We start from the raw sequence: 23,329 nt of genomic DNA, 5'->3' as shown, positions 1-23,329 counted from the left end.
TTTCCACCACGAAACTAGTTGAAACTAGTAACCCAATCTGTCCATGGTCCTTATAGTGATTACAGAAAGTAAACAACCAACTCCTATAAGCTCGCGAGTGACAGGCAATCACTCGACTTTTACCGGTCCTATTAGTATAGCATCGAGTCGAACTCTGTTTCTAGTGTTCAAACAATAGGTACCTAGAATTATGCATCTAAGGTTTTCAATCAACTCTAATAATTTAAATGCACAAGTAAATAAATTGCATAATTTGAAATAATAGGATTATGCACCGGGGCTTGTCTTTAGTAGAATCTATAGAGTCAGTAAGCGTTAGCTCTTCCAAATTGAGGTTCGGGACTTCAGTTAATTCCACGATGTTGGTTGGACTTCATGTAGTTCACTCTTGGACTTCGGATTCACGTTCAGGTCTTCGTTATCTTCCGTAATGTTGACTTGGGCTCCAAAAATATTCCCGTCTAGTTCCTGGATGAGTTCGTACGTTCTGTCGAATAGTGATATCGTTTCTATATGCAATGCAGTACTCGAAATTAGTGAAGTGCTTAAGTAGAGCTTTCCTTCACTAAAAAGTTGTTATCCAATAGAGTAAAAATTTAAGACCAAGCTTAAAAGTGTTACTTTACTGGACAATCATTTATAGAGTAAAAGTAAACATAAAAGGCTTCAAAAAATAACATGGTTGGCTACTCTTAAGCAACATAGAGAGGTTTCATTCAAATCGAGAGTTTGAAATCAAAAGAAGGGAAGGGTAATTAATTTAGGAACAAGGGGTGGGTTCAAACATCAAACATCATCTCAAAGTCTAAAAGAAAAGATCATGTATATAAATCAAGCTCAAACATGGAATTATTCTAATAAAAACCACACTAGCATGAATTAATCTTAAAACTCAAACATAAAATTAAAACTGAAACTAAACAGTGCAAAAATTATTCCAAAAAATTACCATAAACTATTTATGATTATTAGAGCCCATGGTAAAAAATTATCCCAAGAAATTAATAAAAAACATGCTTTACTAAATAAAACGGGTGTATATACTAGAAATAAACAAAACACATGAAATAACGAGTAAAATTAAAGCATTTGGGCCACAAATTTCACAGAAGACTATACATGGCTTAAGGATATTATGTTCCAAAAAACAAGCATAACAAAGCTATTGTTAAAAAGATATAAATAAATTACTCATTTGCAAATAATTAAATTAGAGCACATAATATAAAGTTTCATACAATCTTTAGTAGCCAAAATTGTAAAGCTAGTCAAGAGGAGCACAAAAAAATTAATTTGACATTTTTCTAATTTTTCTACCATTTTCTAGGATTTTTCAAAGTTCATCACATGAAATAGAAAGGGGCTAGGCGGTTTTGCAGAAAGGACCCTGGGGAAGAATCCAGTCAAAGCAATTGGGTCCCTGGGGAGGGTCGGCGGCAGGGGAGAGTCGGTCCGGCCGATTCGGCGGCGTGGGTCGCCGGCGGCGAGAGGGGAGAGTTCAGGGAGGATCAGTAGACCCTGGCGCACCTGATGGAGGGCTTGGGAGTCTGAGAAGGCAAGCGGAGGGGGTTCGTCGGCGGCGAAGCAGAGAGCGGCGGTTATAGCGCTCGTCGGCAGCGGGTTCTGGCAGGGGATTGGCGAGGATGAGGAGCCGGTGATCTGCGCTGGAGGGAGGTGGAGCTGCTGGGTTGTTTGGAAGTGACGGAGCGGCATTGGGGTGGCGATTCGGTGGCGGACAGGAGCTCACCGGAGATGGGAAGGGTATGCGGCGGTGGTGTGCCAGAAATTTGGCTCGGCCGGGCTTTAAATAGGCCAGTGGAAGGAGGATGGGCACGAGGGGAGGCTCGGGGATGAGCTTGTCGGAAGTATGGGGTGAAACCAGCGGCGGGGTGGGCTGATCTGCGGCGGCCGGTTGTCGTGGAATGCAGAGGAGGCGTCGGAACGGCGTGGCGCGGGCAAAATAAGCCAGCAAGAGGAGGTTCGGGGTGAGGTGATACTTGTGCGTGACGCGTGGGGCGGCGTAGGGTAGCTGGCGGGCGAGCCAAACCGGCAACGGTGGTGAATCAACGGTGAGTGGCGGCGCCCCAGGTTCGAACAGAGAGGAGGAAGAAGAAAGATAAGGCAGGGGTGGTTTTGTAATTTTCCAAAAGTTCAGGGGCTTAACTAAAAAGTAAAATTTCCTGTTGATCTAGAGCTCAAATGAAAAAGTGTTCAACATGAAAGTTGTGTATCTTTTTGAGATCTACAACTTTCATATTGTGCAAATTTTCACTAGATCAAAGGATTTGAAATTATTTTGAAATCCGTTAATCCTTTTTAAATTTAAAAGAACACAACTAAAGTTATAAAATTGCAAGGGTAACCCTAAGCTTAAAAATATCTTTTTATGAGGGTGAAAGTGAAAAACAAAATATGCATTTTAACCCCTCATAAATTTTTGAAATTTTGCCTTTTGCAAAACTATTTTGTAAAAAGGACTTTGCATTTTTTCCAAAATAACAAAAATACCCTTGCTCTGAAAATCATGGTTTAAATTTTTAAAACAACACAAAAATTTTATTTTTAACCCCTAAAACTTGGATTGTCACAGCCTTCCCCCCTAAAAAGATTGTCGTCCCGAGATTCGAGAGTAGAAAAGAGCTAGAAGATAAGTGCCAATGTCAGACTTGCTTGATGCTTGTGATCTATCAAGGGTAATGCATCAGGCAGTAAGATAAATATGTGGATGGCATGAATGTTGTAACAAGGATCAGCTTGAAGGAGTAGAAATTTTGACAAAGTTTTGCCATCTACATCAAAGGATCAAACGGCGAGATGATGATAAAAGACTATTGAAATGGATTTAGGAAGATTGGGAAAAGATGTGATTCTGATTCATTGAAACATAGGGTTTCGTAAGAATCCAGAAATGATCAAACTATAAACAAGGAGGAAGAAGGTGAAGGCAGGGTGGTTTTTGTGATTTTTCAGAAACCCAGGGATCTAACTGTAAATTAAAAAAAATTCTCGTTGATCTAGGGCTCAAATGAAAAAGTGTTCAACATAAAAATTGTGTAACTTTTCAAGATCTATAACCTTCATGTTGTGCAAAAATTCACTAGGTCAAAGGATTTAAAAATAATTTGAAATCCGTCAAATCCTCTAAAAAGCAAAAGAACACAACTTAAGTTTTAAAATTGTAAGTGTAGCCCTAAGCATAAAGTATCTTTTTATAAGGGTAAAAGTGAAAAACAAAATATGCATTTTTACCCCTCACAAAATTTGAAATTTTGCCTTTTGCAAAACTATTTTGTAAAAAGGACTTTGCACTTTTTCAAAATTACAAAAATACCCTTGCTATAGAAATCATGGTTTAAATTTTTAAATAAACATTAACACAAAAGCTATATTTTTAACCTATAAAACCTGGTTTGTCACATCCACTTTCATCGTCCGTTCTAGTAGCGGATACTCTAGAGGAGGGCCCCTGATAAAGACGGGATAACCCTGCCCGACTCTAGAGTAGTAGTCGACGGCATAGATGTGGTGTCTGAGCCTTAAATTACCTTTGTTTGGTCCGAGCTCCATGGTGTTGAGGGGTAGACGGCAGGTGGTCACAGCCCTGTCTGTCTGCTTCAAAGACAGTTGTTGACGGGGTACGCTCATTTTGGCCGCCAACCAGTGCTATTAATGAGGGAACTTGATGAAGTTTTGATATAAATTTCTATTTAAACTAATGAGTTCCACGAGTTGTGTCCCACCATGTTTTACAAGGAATACAGATAATATGGTGCACAAATACCATTATTGGTGATGTAGCAGTTGAGGCCATACAAATGAAGGTTCACTCAAACGTCTCGATACAAATGTCAATTGGGCATGGTGCAAAGGTTACTCAAATCACATATTTAACAGCAGCTTGTCGAAGAGCTCATCGAGATGATCAAAATGGACTCTTGGATCACCGAACTCGGAGTCCGGACGGAAAAGTTACACCTCCTGGAAGATCACCGACATGGCCTTGTCAGGCCGGCCGGTCGGCCTGGACAAGGCTAGCCAGCCTAGCACCTCCCCCAAAACCCAATCAGTATCATTGCCTTGCGGACTCACAAATGGACCACCAAACACTTGGATACATGCCCAAAGTGAAGCTAAGACCAAAAGGCCTCTTATGTCCCTCCAAGAAGCTCCCGAAGTGGCCACTCAAAGATTGGGCTGATCATCCAAGGTTGGAGCTGCACCTACATGCAAAGAAATACAAAGAGAATCGACGCCAACCATTGGATGAAGCTTAAGACAAGTGGAGGGATGGATTAGCTTGACACATGGATTGAATGGCCCACCTTCCGCATGGATAACGTCCAACCGACTTGAAACTGCCTTGGAAGAGCAACTTCACACAATGGTGGTTGATCCGACGCCTGGGGCCAAAATCCCAAGCTGGCTGGCCTCACCTAGGTTTCTTCAAGTTGGAGGTTTCTTCAACCGACATTGCAAGAAGGAATATTGTGTGTACGATCAGAAGGCGGTGAATCCTAAGCCACCTGACATTTTCACGCCACACGCTCAACTTCGCGTGAAAGTTACCTCAGCTGACATACCTACGTACAAGCCATGCATTGGCACAAGTACCGACCTCCAAAGCTCTATAAATAGCAGCCCTCACCTCACTTCCAAAGCACAGTGAGTTGGAGAAATTCCAAGGCGAAAATAGGAAGAGAGGTAAGGTGAGAATCAGGAGAGGAGCCGGAGTGTCGGCCCCTCTCCAACTTTGTGCCTTCGAGGAATGATGCTCCGATTCGAGTAATTTCCTCCTCTTTCGTCGATAATATTGCTTTCGCTCCTTTACTTTATTAGTACTTAAATACTTGGTCTCTCTAGTTGTGGGATCCTTTGTCTGCATGGGTAGCAAGTTCTATCCATTTGGAGTTTCTTCTTGCCTTAACGTGAGGAAGATGTCAGTGACTTGATAGTGTAGGCACAGTGCCTGGGATTGATATCTACTTACCTTGGGTTATGTTCCACCCCACGGAACCACAGTGGTAGGCGGTAGGTGGTGATAGTCCTGTCTGCCCTTTGTAGTCCGCCATATTTGGGTGCTTTCATAGCAGTAGTTGCCGACTGCCGTTAGACTCCCTTCTTATCGCTTTCTGAGTTCTTCCCTGGGGCCGCCGAAGCAACTAGAGTCAAGTATTCTTGTTAGGAGTAGTTAGTAGGACGACGTTAGACCACCGGTACCTATCTTATCTGGACCTCATCACTCCCGTCATATCCCCTGGATAAACAAGAGTCACTACTAGTACACTTCTCGTTCCTCGAGGATTCGATACCCTGGAATACTCCAGGGTGAAATCTGCATTAGTATCTGTACGCTTGTAGATTTATTCTATGAGGCTAAGGACTGCCAACAAGCTTTCTGGCACCATTGCCGGGGAACGGTAGCAGTGCTTGTATCAGTTCTAGTTTATCCTTGTATCATCCGCATTTACCAAGGAGTCCATTACCCTTCGTGACTTCTCGGCTCCAAGCAATAGTAGTCATGGTGAGCGTCCACCTTCATGTCATCCCATTCTTACACCAGACTATGAGATCCGCCCTAGTCTCGTAGCCATGGTTCGATCACAATCTTTTTCTAGGCGCAAGGATGAAAATCCCTACACTCATCTACGTGAATTCAAGCAGAAGTGCTCTATCATCTCAATACCAGGCATGCACTGTGAAACCGTGAAATGGAAGCTTTTTTCATTCTCTTTGACTGGTCATGCCAAAGATTGGTACTACATAACCGTAGGAAGTGTAGAAGATGATAGGAATGTTCTAAAAGATAAGTTTTTGTCTCCGCTACTTCCCTTAAGCAAGATCATTGCCCTTCGTATGGAAGCTCTCAGTTTCAAGCAACGAGAGGGAGAATTTCTTGGAGCTATCTGGGCTTGTTACACTGAGCTAATTTCTTCAGGGTCAGACTTAGGTATACCCGAGGCTTTGCACTTACAACATTTTTTCGGTGATCCTAGACTAGATAGTGCATTCCATTTAGAAAAGGCCTCTAGGGGGTCCTTCTTGCACAAAACTATAAGCGAAGCCAAGGCCATCCTTGATAGGATCCTCAAGAATACCGAGTATACCGGAATATACAAAGATCTGCCTAAAGAATCTCAAGAGCCTACTGAAAGAGTAGAGACTTTTGTCCAAATTTCTACACCTTGCCCACAAAAGATTGTTGAACTAGAAGCTCCCGCCTCAGATCCTGATCCCTTCAGCAAAGATCATCGACCTTTCTTCTTGTCCATGTTTGACGATGATGAATCAATAGTTGACGGTGATGTCTCATCATCACCAAGAGAGGAAAGTGATGCCGATGGAGAATCTGAGGTAGTGACTCCCGATCCCGATGAAGAATCCTTGCCCAACACTGATCAAGGAAAGTAGGATTCACCATTCCACAACATGGAGTTCCAATTATTCTTGGAGAACGAGTTTGAATTTTCTAATGAGGAGTTTAAAGCTCCTATCTCCCCAAGTTCCTTAAAGCTCAAAGAATCATATCAATGCCTTGATACAATTAGTGACTCTGAGGAAACATCTTTTCTTCTTGACCTGGAGAAATCCAAGGACTTCCATATTGAAGGCATTGATATGCCTCATGGATATTATACGCTAGAGCATGATGTTGAAAATATCTGCTCTATGGATACTCTTGAGGCAGCAAACTCCATCTCGGATACGAAAGTCAATGATGACCATGAGAGTTTTATCTTGGAAGAACCACAAGATACATACTCCTTTGAGGAGACCCCATCTCCTCCCGCACTTAGCACACACCCCGAGTCCAGCGATCCCTTCTCCCTCTACAATAAAAATTTCAAAAGGGTGGTTGTGGATGATTTTGTCTATCATAAATATTCCAAATCTCGTTGTGGTTTGTTGTGCAAATCTTGCAACTAGATATCATGAGCTTAATCCAAAGACTGGTGATGGAGGGAGCCACAACACCAAGCTAGCTGCAACGTCAAGACGAGGCTCCCAAGGTCGAGCTTTTGACCATAAACAAGCACTGCCGGGAGGTAACCCGTATTTTTTTCAGTTTTCTCAAAAAAGTAGAACAAACAAAATTCACTTCTATTTCAAAAGAAGAAGAAAATAAAAAGGAAATAATTTTACTTCGGTTGAAATAAAACCAAATAGAGCTTCAAGACATGATACTAGGACTTGTTCCCTTTGGGTGTTTTTGTCACGAACCTTTCAGGCTGTACTTAAATGACCGAACAGTTTGCACAATTGGATAAAAGTCCCACTTCTAGGGTCAAATGCATGAAAGATCAAAGGAGAGTACAACCTCAGGCGCTCAATTTTTGGCACCAAGTGTCGCAAAATCTTAGCGTGGGGGAGGACACAACTTGAATGACTAGGTGCTTCCATGACTTCACAAGTGAACACGACTCTCGGTACCAATGGCAAAGCTCAAAGCAAGTCGTCAACGCTGGTTTGCACTTCTTTCTCACTCTCCCCACTCGAGGTTATTTCATAATGTCCATATCTTTTGTTGAAGCCTCTTTTGTATGATAAAATTAACCATGTGCCACAAACATGATCAGAACTCCGCATCTCAAATGTTGGCAAGCATGAGTTTTATTCCTTGTACTCAGTTCTTGTGGGATCATCAATTTAGGAAGATCTTGCTTATGTTGTTGGAAAGTGTGATATAATAAGATTGAATTATTTCCTTCCTTCTTGATTGAACATTGCTTGGAGAGTTTTATTTTGAAACAAAAATTTCAAAACCCTTAGTCTCACAACTCCTCAGTGGTTCAAAAGTTCGTACTACTGCCGAATGCTTTACTTGATCAAACCTATACATATGCTACCTATATAGTTGTGTTGAGTTTTGTCATATCATGTGCCCTTATGGAATAGTGACATTTCAATACTGATCATGTCCTCCTTTAATAGCCTTCCCATGTCTGGATATGCTGACTTCCATCTTGGATTCTAGCATCCACCACTGCCCGACATTCCTCCATCAACCAAAACCCACATCACTTGTTCGCATATCCATGATCATATCCTACCCACAAATATGGCCTTTCAAAATAAAGACTCCAATCATGTCCAACATTTATCCCCTAAATTTTTTAAAGAAAGGAGGCATGGAGCTATCGAGCAAAAAAAATGGCCTACCCATAGGCAAAGAAAGAAAGAAAGGAGAGAGAGAGAGAGAGCTCCATAGTTACAAGTCTCCAAATCCCTATGGGAGATCCATGAAAAATAAGGAGTACCACTCAAGGCCATATTCTTTCAAAAGCACAATACATGCTTTGTTCACCACATTCCATCGCATTTGTGCTATATCCATTTTATTCCCCATCCTTGATTATCCATTTCCTAATGATCGGAATACGAAGTGTCACAACTTTCACTAGGACCAATTTTTGACTTAAAAAAATACACAACATAGGTGAGCCTACAATACCCCTACCCGAGCTACACATTAGCCTATAGATTGTAGGGAGAGGCTGATCAATGGCCTTAGTGAGGAATAAAGCTACCACATGAGTGATTCAAGAGTTCCATCTGAGGATCATATGAGCTAAGGAATTTATTTTGAAAAAAATATATCATCAAAAATCCAAGTATGGTTGATTAAGAGGAAGGTCATACCTTCTTTCGAGTTGTTCCACTTTTCAACTGCCGAAGGCAAGCATCATAGCCACCTCAAACCCCACAGGTATGAGAAATGTTTTGGAAAAAAATTATGCTAGCCATTTACTTTGAGAAGCTGTGGTTCAAAGTCTACCTTAGTTCTTGCTTGTCCTGGGTTTCTTGATCCTAACCTTTACTTGGCACGAGCAAAGATCTGAGCGTGGGGGTGTGTTGATGGCCACTATACGCTCATTTTGGCTGCCAACCATTGCCATTAATGAGGGAACTTGATGAAGTTTTGAATAAAGTTCTATTTAAACTAATGAGTTCCATGAGTTTTGTGTGGTGCACAAATACCCTTATTGGTGAAGTAGCAGTTGAGGCCATACAAATGAAGGTTCACTCAGATGTCTCGGTACAAATGACACTTGGGCATGGTACAAATGTTAATTGAATCTCATATTTAATAGCTCCATGTTGTAGACCTCGTTGATATGATCAAAACGGACACTTGGATCACACAATTCAGAGTCCGGACGGAAAAGTTATGCCTCCGGCAAGATCACCGACACGGCCAGTCAGGCCGGTCAGCCTGACTTAGGCCGGCCGGCCTGGACAAGGTCGGTCAGCTTGGCACCTCCCCCAAAACACTATCCAATCAGTATCATTGCCTTTGAGATTCACCAATGGACCCCCAAACACTTGGATACATGTCCAAAGTGAAGCTAAGACCGAAATGTCAGACCCGGGGCGGCGGGACTGCTCACGGGCGCAGAATATTCTAGAGTAGGGAGTACTGCATGGGTACATCCTACCTCTACTGTAACTACTCGTACAGTGGTAGGACTAGCCTAAGCACAAGGAAACTACCCAACCCACTCAGAGTAGGACTCTAAACGTACTCGGCTAGGACTTTCCATGTAACCCTGTTCCCCCAGACTATATAAGGGCGAGCAGGGACTCCTCCAAGACATCGAATAAGACCAGAGGGAATACAAACCACCCCACAAGATGTAGGGTATTACGCTCCGGCGGCCCGAACCTGTCTAAATCCTTGTGTTCCTTGCACCATCACATTCTGATCTCGGCGAGTCCCTACTCATAACCACTCTCCTCGGGATACCCCTCGGAGAACCCGACGGTAAAACACCGACAGCTGGCGCCCACCGTGGGGCCTCTCGCCAAAGATCAACAGAAGAATTCGATGGCTTCCTTCGAATTCACGTTCCCGACGATCGACGCCGGAACCACCTTCGTGTTCGACTCGTGGGTCTGCATCGCCAACGGATCAGGAGGTTTTTTCGAGCCATCTGATCAACCCCGCAAGCACAGAGACGCCCCGGCAAGAACAACTCAGCGAGATCATTTCCGCCAAAATCTTTCTCCCCGGAATTGCTAAGGGAATTGAGAACTTGTCCTTTTCGGACTCGACACCAACTCGATTTCCCTTCGGACTGAAGAATTCGACCATGTCGTATTCAGCACTTTCCCGCCAATGGGACCGGACTGGGAGTCGGACTCCTCCCCTGTTCGACTCCTACCCGGATTCAGACGATGACTTCGATCTCGATTCGGATTCTCTCAATTGCCAGAGTCTGACCATCCTAGCTACACCTCAAAGCTGAGTCGTCTTCTGGAAGAACTCTGAATCTACCGATGACGTCAATAATGCTTGGATGGTAGCTTGCCTACGGGATTTGCCCTATCACCAAGGCAGACCTCTTTCTGCAGTCAGAGGAGAGGAAGTTGGTGACACCGCTCTAGTCAATTACAGCATGACTCACTCGACCCCGGATAGACAAGTGTACATTTCACTTCATGGAGATGAAAGTGCACTTGGCTCTCAGGCTGATCGGTACGCCAACGAGAGTCTAGATCAAATTTCAGACGATGACCTGTCGGTCAACGCTCCGCAAGACGAATCCCAATAAGACAAGGAAAGCTGGCAACAACGCAACTGCCGCTGTGCCACTCGCAAAAAGAACGCGACTACTCGAGCTCAGCGCGCTCCGGCTCCGCACGGACCGCAAAACCTGCAACAAGACCTGGACGAAGCAGTCGACAATATCTTTGACAGTCCTTTGATCATCCTACCTAAGGCAGCTATGTTAATGGAAGCCTTACCAGACACTCCTCAAATTCGTGAAATTCAGCGCTTGACCAGAGATGGCTTGCATCAGATTGGGAGACAAAACCCGGCTCCATCGGTTTCCCATAACAGCCGGACCCCTGCTAAACAGAAGGGACATTAGGAAGCAAACCAAGGCAACCACCCGCGAGGCCAACCCCGGCCTAGGTACCAGGATGAGAGCTGTCATGCCGGTCCTTCGAGAAGCCATGACCGATACCCTAATGACGCTCGGGACACCATTAACGCCAAACGTCATGGATGACCTGCAGATGAAACTGATCGATTCCCAGCCTTCAACCAGAACATAAATTATGCCGAGTACCCGGCTGGTTTCAACCCGGAAAACATGCAAAATCTAAAAAAGTACGACGGCAAGTAGGATCCCAAACAATGGCTACGGATCTACTCAACTGCTATCGAGGTAGCAGGAGGCACAAATTCTACTAAAGTCATATACTTCCCTATGGCTCTGGAATCCGCCCCCCTGACATGGCTCGAAAGCTTAAGACACAACTCGATCCACTCGTGGGAGGACTTGAAAAAGATCTTCATTGACAACTTCCAAGGCTCAATTCATCGCCCAGCCACTCGCCATGACTTACGACTATGCAAACCGGAGCGAGGTGAAGCCCTGAGAACATACATAAAGAGATTTTTTGATACCCGAGCCACCATTGCCAACATAACAGACGACAATGTGATCGACTGCTTCCACAATGGCCTCGCTGTGCAACAGCTATACCGAGACTTCAGGAGAAACAGACCCCATTTGGTTGTAGCATTGCGAGACATGATGCTTGCATGGGCCGACCAAGAAGAACATGAACGCGATCGCTTTCCTCGCCGCGAGGATAACAATCAGAAATGAAACGGAGACTCGCGGACAGATAAAGGGCAGCGCAACTTCGACAAGAAGCGAAAGCCGGAGGATATAGTAGCTACAATGGAACAGGGACAGGAAGGCAAGAAAGGAAACCTGCAAGACAATTTCCAGAAACTACTCGATAGACCTTGCCCTATACATCCTAAAGGAAAGCACACAATCCTCGAATGGGTCAGCCTTCGCAAGTCTCTCCAACAACGTCAATTAGAAGAAGACAAAAAGAAGAAAGATAAACAAGACGATGAAGATGGCGACAAAGATGGAACCATGGGATTCCAGCAACCCGCCAACAGGGTCATCATGATCTATGGAGGAGACTCTTCTTTCAATAGGAGAAACCAGAAACTGATCTGGCGTGAAATACTGAAGATGGAATCAGTAGTCCAGAAACCACTAAGGCACATTGAAACACCCATAACCTTCTCAAGGGAGGATCAATGGACCAGCTTTTCCGAACCTGGAAAATTTCCACTCGTCCTGGACCCAGTGGTAGCCGGTTCCATTCTTACTCGGGTACTAATCGACGGAGGCAGTGGACTAAACCTCATCTTCATGAGTACAATCACTAAGATGGGACTCGATATATCTGACAAACTGAAACCAAGCAAAGCACCCTTCTATGGCATCGTCCCAGGGAATGCTTCTTTCCCAGTTGGAACTGTGGTACTCCCAGTCACCTTCGGTACACCAGATAACTACCGAATGGAACTCATCAAGTTCGAGGTAGCAGACTTCGAGTCTTCAAATCATGCCATACTCGGACGGCCAGCATTGGCCAAATTCATGGCAATTCCTCACTACGTCTACCTTCTGCTGAAGATGCCGGGAAAAACAGGAGTCCTCACCTTCCGCGGAGACCTTCAAAGATCCTTTGAATGTGAAAAGGAAGCTATAACTTATGCCTCCACAAATCGACTCCCGGATACCACAGGAGAGGTACTGGCAGCAGCCCAGTAGTATTCGGCATCCGGATCAGAGATCCCAACAAAGAAGACAAACCGTTCTGCCCCAAAGCCACCCGACAACATCGGGGTCAAGACAATTCAACTGCAAGAAGACGACCCGTCGAAGACAGCCTTGATCGGGACAGGGCTTTCGGACAAATAGGAAAGCGCGTTCGTCAACTTCCTTAGGGCCAACCACGATGTATTTGCATGGAAACCATCCGACATGCCCGGTGTCCCAAAGGAGTTGATCGAGCACTCCCTGAATGTCAACCCTACCACTACTCCAAAGAAGCAAAGGCTACGAAGATTCTCGGCAGAGAAAAGAGAAGCCATCAAGAAAGAACTCGCCAAGCTACTCGCGGCCGGATTCATCAAAGAAGTTTACCACCCTGAATGGCTGGCGAATCCAGTACTCATTCTCAAAAAGAACAACGAGTGGAGGATGTGCGTCGACTACACAGACCTCAACAAACATTGCCCTAAGGATCCCTTTGGGCTCCCTCGCATCGACCAAGTCATCGACTCGACGGCCGGATGCGTACTGCTATCCTTCCTGGACTGCTACTCGGGCTATCATCAAATAGCTCTCAAGGAAGAAGACCAGATCAAAACGACATTCATCACTCCGTTTGGCGCATACGCTTACAAGACCATGTCCTTTGGACTGAAGAACGCTGGAGCGACTTATCAGCGCGCCATACAGTTATGCTTCACCAAACAGCTTCATCACAATATGGAAGCCTACATCGATGATGTAGTCGTGAAAACAAAAGAATTCGACTCCTTTATCCCCGACCTAGAAGAAAACTTCAACAGTTTGCGAAGCTTCAGGTGGAAATTGAACCCGACCAAGTGCGTTTTCGGTGTACCATCCGGAAAACTACTCGGCTTCATTGTCAGCCACAGAGGAATCGAAGCAAACCCGAAGAAAATTAACGCCATCTTAAACATAGAAGCACTAGCATCCATCAAACACGTTCAGAAGCTCACAGGATGCATGGCTGCTCTAAATAGATTCTTATCAAGACTCGGAGAAAGAGGCCTTCCTTTCTTTAAGCTGCTCAAGAAACAAGACAAATTCAAATGGTCTCAAGAAGCAGCCGATGCTCTCGAAGATCTCAAGCAGCAACTCCAGTCTCCTCCCACCCTCACGGCTCCATCGCTAGGAGAGGAACTTTTCCTCTATATTGCAGCCACTACACACCTATGGTAGAACGCAAAGAAGAAGGTCACACCTATGGTGTCCAAAGACCAGTCTACTTCATAAGTGAAGTACTCTCTGAATCAAAGGTGCGATACCCACTGATTCGGAAACTACTCTTCGCGATACTGATCACCTCAAGGAAGCTGCGACATTACTTCGACGAGTACAAGATATCAATCATCACGGACTTCCCACTGGGAGACATCTTACACAACCGAGACGTGACTGGTCGCATCTCAAAGTGGGCAGTTGAGCTAGGGGCACTCGAGCTGAAATTCACACCAAGAACAGCAATCAAGTCCCAGGCTCTAGTCGACTTCCTGGCTAAATGGAGAGAAAACCAAGTACCTACCCCACCATCCATATCAGATCACTAGACCATGTGCTTCGACGGCTCACTGAAATTGGGTGGAGGAGGAGTCGGCGTACTTTTCATCTCTCCAAAAGGCAAGCAACTTAAGTATGTTTTCCAAATTCTCTTCGAAGTATCCAACAACGAAGCAGAATACGAAGCCCTCCTACACGGCCTCCAACTAGCCATCTCACTTGGCATCAAGCGGCTACTCGTCTATGGAGACTCCCTCCTTGTGGTCCAACAAGTAAACAAGGAATGGGACATCAACAAAGAGACCATGGATGCCTACATTGCAGAGATCAGGAAACTTGAAAACAAGTTTACTGGACTAGAAATCCACCATGTTGTCCGCGACAACAATGTGGCAGCAGACGTCCTCTCAAAACTTGGCTCCGACCGAGCGGAATTCCCTCCAGGAATCTTCGTCCATGAGCTTCATCACACCTCAATCAATATTTCCACCCCAATGGAAGTCGACCCAGTTCCCCAAGAAACCAGTCGAGAGGTAATGATGATCGAAGTTGATTGGCGCACTACATTTATCGACTACATAAAGGACAAAGTACTCCCACTGGGAATCGAAAAAAAGACGACGCATACACAGTATGCATCATGTGTCGCAGCAAGAATTACGTCCTCGTCAACAACAAACTCTACAAGCAAGGCGCAGGATCATGAATCGTAATGAAGTGCGTCACAACAGAAGAAGGAAAAGGAATCCTACAGGAAGCTCATGAAGGCACATGCAGAAACCACGCAGCTTCACGCACGCTAGTCGGCAAAGTCTTCAGATCAGGATTCTACTGGCCCACATCACTATCAGACGTAGAACTACTCGTCAAACAATGCCCAGGATGCCAGTACTTCGCCAAACAGAGTCACTTGCCTGCTCAAAGTTTGATAACAATACCTCCATCGTGGACGTTCGCTTGCTGGAGCCTTGACATGATAGGACCACTCCCAACAGCGCCAGGAGGCTTCACACACATCCTAGTGGCGGTCGACAAGTTTACCAAATGGATCAAAGTCAAACCAATAAAAAAGATCTCATCAGATCGTGCAGTCGAGTTCATCAGTGAAATACTCCACAGATTTGGTTTCCCCAATACAATCACAACCGATCTTGGATCAAACCTCACTTTGCAAGAATTCTGGGATTACTGCGAGAACTCCAGCATTGACTTCAAGTATGTATCAGTCGCACACCCAAGAGCCAATGGCCAAGTGGAACACATCAACGGACTAATAATTGACGGCTTAAAGAAAAGGATCTTCGATTCTACAAGCAAGAAAGGAGGCAAATGGCTAGCCGAACTACCAATGGTAATCTGGGGGCTATGCACCCAACCCAGCAAGGCAACAGGACAAACTCCTTTCTTCCTGGTATACGGCTCCGAAGCAATACTGCCGGCAGACGTTATCTGGAAGTCACCTCGACTAGAGATGTATGACTCAGCAGTAGCCGACGGAAGCCGACAACTAGAACTGGACTCACTCGATGAGATGAGATGCAATGCACTCCTACGATCAACTCGGTATCTCCAAAATATGCGAAGATATGACGATCGCAACATCCAGTCAAGATCTCTCAACATCGGAGACATGGTCATCCGTAGAATACAAGACGAGATAGGACTCCACAAACTCAACTCAAGATGGGAAGGACCCTTCATCGTCACCAAAGTCACAGGACCAGGATCTTATCAACTAATCTACGCGGATGGACTAGAAGTCCCCAACTCTTAGAACATCGAGCATCTTCGAAAGTTCTACCCATAAAGCTGTCAGAAGGCCTCCTCCCGGATTTCAAATTTCAATAAAGAAACATGGTCCTTCGGAGTTCAATTCAAGCACCCAAGACAGCTTCAGGAGTCGTTACTCCATCGGCTGCATCGAATACCAACCTTTCTTTGTTCACTCAAAGTCAAAGGCACGGCGAATCGAGTAGTCAGACTAAGGACCATGAGCCTTGCTGCCCTAGAGACAAGTTCTCTACCTTCTTCAGGAGTCATTACTCCATTGGATACCTTGAATACCAACCTTTCTTTGTTCACTCAAAGTCAAAGGCACGGCGAATCGAGTAGTCGGGGCTAAGGGCCATGAGCCTTGCGGCCCTAGAGACAAGTTCTCTACCTTCTTCAGGAGTCGTAACTCCATCGACTACCTCGAATACCAACCTTTCTTTGCTCACTCAAAGTCAAAGGCACGGCGAATCGAGTAGTCGGGGCTAAGAGACATGCTCTCCGCGGCCCCAGAGACAAATACTCTATCTTCTTCAGGAGTCGTTACTCCATCGGCTATCTCAAATACCAACCTTTCTTTGTTCACTGAAAGTCAAAGGCACAGCGAATCGAGTAGTCGGGGCTAAGGGCCATGAGCCTTGCGGCCCTAGAGACAAGTTTTCTACCTTCTTCTGGAGTTGTAACTCCATCGACTACCTCGAATACCAACCTTTCTTTGCACACTCAAAGTCAAAGGCACGACGAATCGAGTAGTCGGGGCTAAGGGCCATGAGCCTTGCGGCCCTTGAGACAAGTTCTCTACCTTCTTCAGGAGTCGTAACTCCATCGACTACCTCGAATACCTACCTTTCTTTGTTCACTCAAAGTCAAAGGCACGGCGAATCGAGTAGTCGGGCTAAGGGCCATGAGCCTTGCGGCCCTAGAGACAAGTTCTCTACCTTCTTCAGGAGTCGTAACTCCATCGACTACCTCGAATACCAACCTTTATTTGTTCACTCAAAGTCAAAGGCACGACGAATCGAGTAGTCGGGGCTAAGGTCCATGAGCCTTGTGGCCCTAGAGACAAGTTCTCTACCTTCTCCAGGAGTCGTTACTTCATCGGCTACCTCGAATACCAACCTTTCTATGTTCACACAAAGTCAAAGGCACAGCGAATCGAGTAGTCGGGGCTAAGGGCCATGAGCCTTGGGGCCCTAGAGACAAGTTCTCTACCTTCTTCAGGAGTCGTTACTCCAACGGCTACCTCGAATACCAACCTTTCTTTGTTCACTCAAAGTCAAAGGCACGGCGAATCGAGTAGTCGGGGCTAAGGGCCATGAGCCTTGCGGCCCTAGAGACAAGTTCTCTACCTTCTTCAGGAGTCGTAACTCCATCGACTACCTCGAATACCAACCTTTCTTTGCTCACTCAAAGTCAAAGGCATGACGAATCGAGTAGTCGGGGCTAAGGGCCATGAGCCTTGCGGCCCTAGAGACAAGTTCTCTACCGTCTTTAGGAGTCGTAACTCCATCAACTACCTCGAATACCAACCTTTCTTTGCTCACTCAAAGTCAAAGGCACAACGAATCGAGTAGTCGGGGCTAAGGGCCATGAGCCATGCGGCCCTAGAGACAAGTTCTCTACCTTCTTCAGGAGTCGTAACTCCATCGACTACCTCGAATACCAACCTTTGTTTTTTCACTCAAAGTCAAAGGCACGGCGAATCGAGTAGTTGGGGCTAAGGGCCATGAGCCTTGCGGCCCTAGAGACAAGTTCTCTACCTTATTCAAGAGTCGTAACTCCATCAACTACCTCGAATACCAACCTTTCTTTGCTCACTCAAAGTCAAAGGCACGGCGAATCGAGTAGTCGGGGATAAGGGCCATGAGCCTTGCGGCCCTAGAGACAAGTTCTCTAACTTCTTCAGGAGTCGTAACTCCATCGACTACCTCGAATACCAACCTTTCTTTGTTCACTCAAAGTCAAAGGCATGGCGAATCGAGTAGTCGGGGCTAAGGGCCATGAGCCTTGCGGCCCTAGAGATAAGTTCTCTACCTTCTTCAGGAGTCGTAACTCCATCGACTACCTCGAATACCAACCTTTATTTGTTCACACAAAGTCAAAGGCACGGCGAATCGAGTAGTCAGGGCTAAGGGCCATGAGCCTTGCGACCCTAGAGACAAGTTATCTACCTTCTTCAGGAGTCGTTACTCCATCGACTACCTCGAATACCAACCTTTCTTTGATCACTCAAAGTCAAAGGCACGGCGAATCGAGTAGTCGGGGCTAAGGGCCATGAGCCTTGCGGCCCTAGAGACAAGTTCTCTACCGTCTTCAGTAGTCGTAACTCCATCGACTACCTCGAATACCAACCTTTCTTTGCTCACTCAAAGTCAAAGGCACGGCGAATCGAGTAGTCGGGGCTAAGGCCCGTGAGCCTTGCGGCCCTAGAGACAAGTTCTCTACCTTCTTCTAGAGTCCTAACTCCATTGGCTACCTCGAATACCAACCTTTCTTTGCTCACTCAAAGTCAAAGGCACGGCGAATCGAGTAGTCGGGGCTAAGGGCCATGAGCCCTGCGGCCCTAGAGACAAGTTCTCTACCTTCTTCAGCAGTCATAACTCCATCGACTACCTCGAATACCAACCTTTCTTTGTCCACTCAAAGTCAAAGGCACGACGAATCGAGTAGTCGGGGCTAAGGGCCATGAGCCTTGCGGCCCTAGAGACAAGTTCTCTACCTTCTTCAGGAGACGTTACTCCATCGGCTACCTCAAATACCAACCTTTCTTTTCTCACACAAAGTCAAAGGCACGGCGAATCGAGAAGTCGGGCCTAAGGGCCATGAGCCTTGAGGCCCTAGAGACAAGTTCTCTACCTTCTTCAGGAGTCTTAACTCCGTCGACTACCTCGAATTCCAACCTTTCTTTGCTCACTCAAAGTCAAAGGCACGGTTAATCGAGTAGTCGGGGCTAAGGGCCATGAGCCTTGAGGCCGTAGAGACAAGTTCTCTACCTTCTTCAGGAGTCGTAACTCCATCGACTACCTCGAATTCCAACCTTTGTGCACTCAAAGTCAAAGGCACGGCGAATCGAGTAGCCGGGGCTAAGGGACATGTGCCTTGCGGCCCTAGAGATAAGTTTTCTACAACCACCAGGAGTCATGACTTCACAAAATTCTCTCGTTCATGAGACGATGACTTATTCGACTACTGCGGTACTCGACTTATGGATGGGACATGCTCCCTATTTTTCTCGTCCATGTGATGACGAATTATTCAACCTCTAAAGGTACTCGATCTCTAGATGGGACATGTTCCCGATTTCCCAAGAGGTTCTCCGAATGGGACACGCTCTGTATTCCCCAAGAGGATTTTTTCTCTTGTCTACAAGACGACGAATTATTCGACTACTCCGGTACTCGACCTACAGATGGGACAAGTTCCCTATCCCCACAGAATAACTCAATCGCTCATGAGACATCAATTAATCGACTACTATGGTACTCGATCTGAAAAAAGAGAACATCTCAAGATGAGCTACAACACAAGATGGTCAACCAGGAAAAATTCTTACAAAAAGAACTTGCCAACTCATTGACTAAAAAGTCATATCCACACGACAAATAGAAGATACAGTACATCCTACTGATCTATCAACTTTACAATTTGGTCGGCCACAGGTTCCGCCTCCTCTACAAACTTGATAAATTGGTCATGGTCACAAGTTGAACACATGCCATCGCCTAGGACACTTGTCTTGGTCCAAGGCCAGTAAGATTTGACAAGACCAAGTACCTGCGCTACGCAATTCCTAGAAGCTTCAGCCAAGTAATCGGCAAACTTCTGTGGAAACTTCTGCAGCCAGTCAGCCAAACTGCCATCAGACTCTCCGGCGGAACCTAAAGACTCGACAACAGTCTAAGCAGCCACCCGAAGTTCTTGCAGCTCCTTCTGGTGTTCCTCACCACTGTCTGTAGCAACAAAAAGAGGACATAAGCACCTGTATGGTAAAAAAGGAAAGCATCCGAACTCAGGACAAGAGATGACCTCGGTTCTTCTAGATCGCCTCCTTCAGCATCCTGACCCTCTGCTCGAGCGCGGCTTTGTCTTTCTTCAAAGCAGCATTCTCCTCTTCCAGCAGAGAGATCTTCTGGCGATCCGCCTCAGTCTCTTTCAGCTTCTGAGACTTCAGATATGACCGATTGGCCATTTGCTGCAACAACAAAGTCAGCCCACAGAAAATTCTGCACAAGGAAAAAGTACTCGACAATAGTACTTACCAATGAGAACTTGGTAAATTCTTGCACAACGGCCTGGAACTTCTTCATATTTCCAGCAGTCAACTGCGGATCATCCTCAAGCTGCTCGCCATGATAACTTTCAAAGGGAGGAGGAGACGCCCTAATCTCCTCCAGAAGGCTATCACTCGACTCCTCCACCTCCTCAGCATCCGGCGAGACACCTGTTGTGTTACCCGCGTGAAGCAGTCGAGCAACTGGAAGAACCTTCGAACCATTGTTAGGAGAAACGATGGGCTCACCAACTAGAATCTCCTCCGGAGACTGCAACCCCACCCCACCAGCCCTCCTCGAAGACTCCGCCACATCAGAAGGAACAGCAGCGGCAGGAGCCCTCTCCTCAATGACTCGCCTATGCTTAGGCACAGGACTAGGGCTGAAATCCGAGGCAAAGATGTCAGGCAGCAAAAACCAAGAGTGAGACAAAAACCACTGTTGACGGCTGTTAAGTCCTAAAATTAGCCGTCAACTCCTGCAGCATCTCATGTTCAATAATCACCAAACTTAGTTATAGGGCTTATGACTAATCGAATTTCACGAGTTTTGGTGAATTATCATTTGTAGGCACCCACATCTGTAAAACGAGTAAAACACAAGTGAACACAGAAGAAATGCACAGAAAATCTTGCACCTGTGTTTCACTTAGAAGAAGGGCCCACAAACTAGTCGAAATGGGCGTGCCAAGCAAGATGCACCCAAGGATCAAGACCAGGGCCCACCTATCAGTTGCCCAGAGGAAGGCAGGCCTAGGAGAGTGCCATTTGGGCTCGGCGGACCCCCTGGGTCGCCCGACCCCTTAATGGGCTCATTCGGGCCCAGTTTTCTCTAGCAGTCTCCCACGGCTCCCCTACATCATCCTGGGCATGTATAGTACCACCTCACGAGTCTAACCGCGGATCCACCTTTGGAGAGGCTACATAAGGAGGAGGAGAGACTCCCCCATTGAACACACCACACAAGAGATGTAGAGCTCCATTGCAAAGGCGAGGCGCTGCCTAGGCTAGTGCTTAGAGTAGCAGGAGGGTGAGGAGTAGTTCGGAGGGGCGCCGGCCTGTCGGTGCTCTTCTCCAACTTGTACCTCTACGGATGCTGGCTTCCTCTGGTATGAGTAAGTTAGTATTTATGATTCTTATATTGCATAGTACTTTCATATGGATAAGATCAGTTCTCTTACTCGCGGGTTCGTCGCTCCGTATTTATACGGAGTGCTGTAGTTTGCTGTGGGATATCAGACGTAGTTAGACTGCAGTAGTAATCAGTAGCATAGACGTGGTGTCTAGCTAAGGGTTACCTTCGTTTGCCCTATATCCCACGGTCTATGAGGTAGGCCGCAGGTGGTGACAGCCCTGTTGGTCCTTAGTTGCCCACCACGTTCGGATATAGCGTAGAGCCGTTGGCCGGAGTCTTCTGACCATTTCAGGGGTAAGCCAGTGCCCGAAGTGAGTCTTACCCGAGAGATCGACCTTTAACTCATCTTTAGTGCTACCGCAGGAATCCTCTCCAGCCTTGCCACTTAATCTTAGAGTGTCCTTGGACCGACTGAGTTAGGAGTTAGTGCACACACGTTCCCTGTGGAAATGATACCCTTGAATACTCACGCGTGAAAGATACGACGGTATCCGTGCACTTGCGGATTAATTCGCATCGTTAAAATACCCAACAAGTTTTCTGGCGCCGTTGCCGGGGAACGGTTGCTGTTCTGACTCCTAACCTAGTTAGTCCTCGTATATTTTCAAAACAAAAAAATGTTTTCTCTTTCTTTATCTCTACCTTCACCCATGCTATCCATTCCATCCTCGTATCTTTTTTGCTTTTCTTATCTCTACCGCTACCCCTGCTACCCTTGGAAGGTTATCCTCGTACACACCTTCCGTCCCTTAGGGTGAGTCTTTAGAGCCATCCTCTCTAGAGTTCCTCATCCGGCTACAAGGTTCACCCTCACGCCTTACCGATCGAATCGAGTGAAATAAATTCACATTCATATCCTCGATTATCGATCGATGCCAATCAAATCAAGTGAATCAAAGTTCATTTCTAAATCCTTGATTTTGATTGATGCCCAATAGAAGTTATGTTCACCCTTCCTATCAAATGAACTTCTATTGGAAGCTTAGGATGGATTGCTTTGCCTCCACGTTCATCTTTGATGCAATGCGAAGCTTCCTACCTAAGGAATGGATGAGTTGAAAGAAACTCATTTCCCTCATGACCGAACTCAGAATCGTTCATTTGGCCCACAGAGATATACATCCACTTTCTTTATGCGGCCATGAACATTCTCGAGTTTTTCTCTCCGAAGATCAGGCCACTCTCTTCATGAGCATGAAATTTGATCACAAAGATCATGCTCCTCCTTGACATCTCTGAGGTCTTTTATGCCAAGTCGCTACGAGTCTTATGATCATCTTAGGGTTAACGCCCTTCAGGATGGTTGTGTTTGGTTTCGCTTATCATAATATCTTTGCAGGGCTCGTAGTTGTATTTGTGCACTAACCTTGCAGCTTGAACAATGATAAAACAATAAATGGTGGTGAAGCTGGGAACTACATCACCATGGTAGCTGCATGATGAACCCACATGGTCGAGCTTGCGACCATAAACAAAGCACTGTCGGGAGATAGCCCGGATTCTGAAAAAAAAACTGGTGCTTCAAGCACTTCTCACTTTTTTGAATAATGTTTAGACTCCTCGGTGTTCAAAACCGGTAGAGTCCTTGTTGTTTCCACCTTTGTTTTCCTTTTGAATAAAAACAGGGACAAGAATAAGTGTGGGGGAGATCTCTCAAAATCATCAAGTGCAAACTCTTTCGTGATCTCTCCCCCAACATGTTGCACATCATCGACGGTCCAACACGCTGAAGATCAGGACAGATGGAATCCAGAGGAGGATGGCCGAACCTCTGGTTCGACCAAACCACTTCTGATTCCCTCAGTTCCCTCTTCTTCCTCTTCAAATGATGGTTTGTACAACACTACCCTCAAACTCCCTCTCTCTTGAGTTTAAACAAATTGCATGCTGATCACTAAATTTAAACTCACTGAATCATGACAATTCGCCATGTGCACTCCATGCGCTTCCATGAATAAACTTGCATACTCTTTATTCCTTGCATTCTTTCAAGTTCTTGTGAACATATATCCTCATAGGGACCCCATGCTATCTAAGAAATTG

This window comes from Panicum virgatum, chromosome 1K (assembly GCF_016808335.1).
Source record: "Panicum virgatum strain AP13 chromosome 1K, P.virgatum_v5, whole genome shotgun sequence".
Lineage (NCBI taxonomy): Eukaryota > Viridiplantae > Streptophyta > Magnoliopsida > Poales > Poaceae > Panicum > Panicum virgatum.
Note: the sequence above shows the minus strand (reverse complement) of the source record.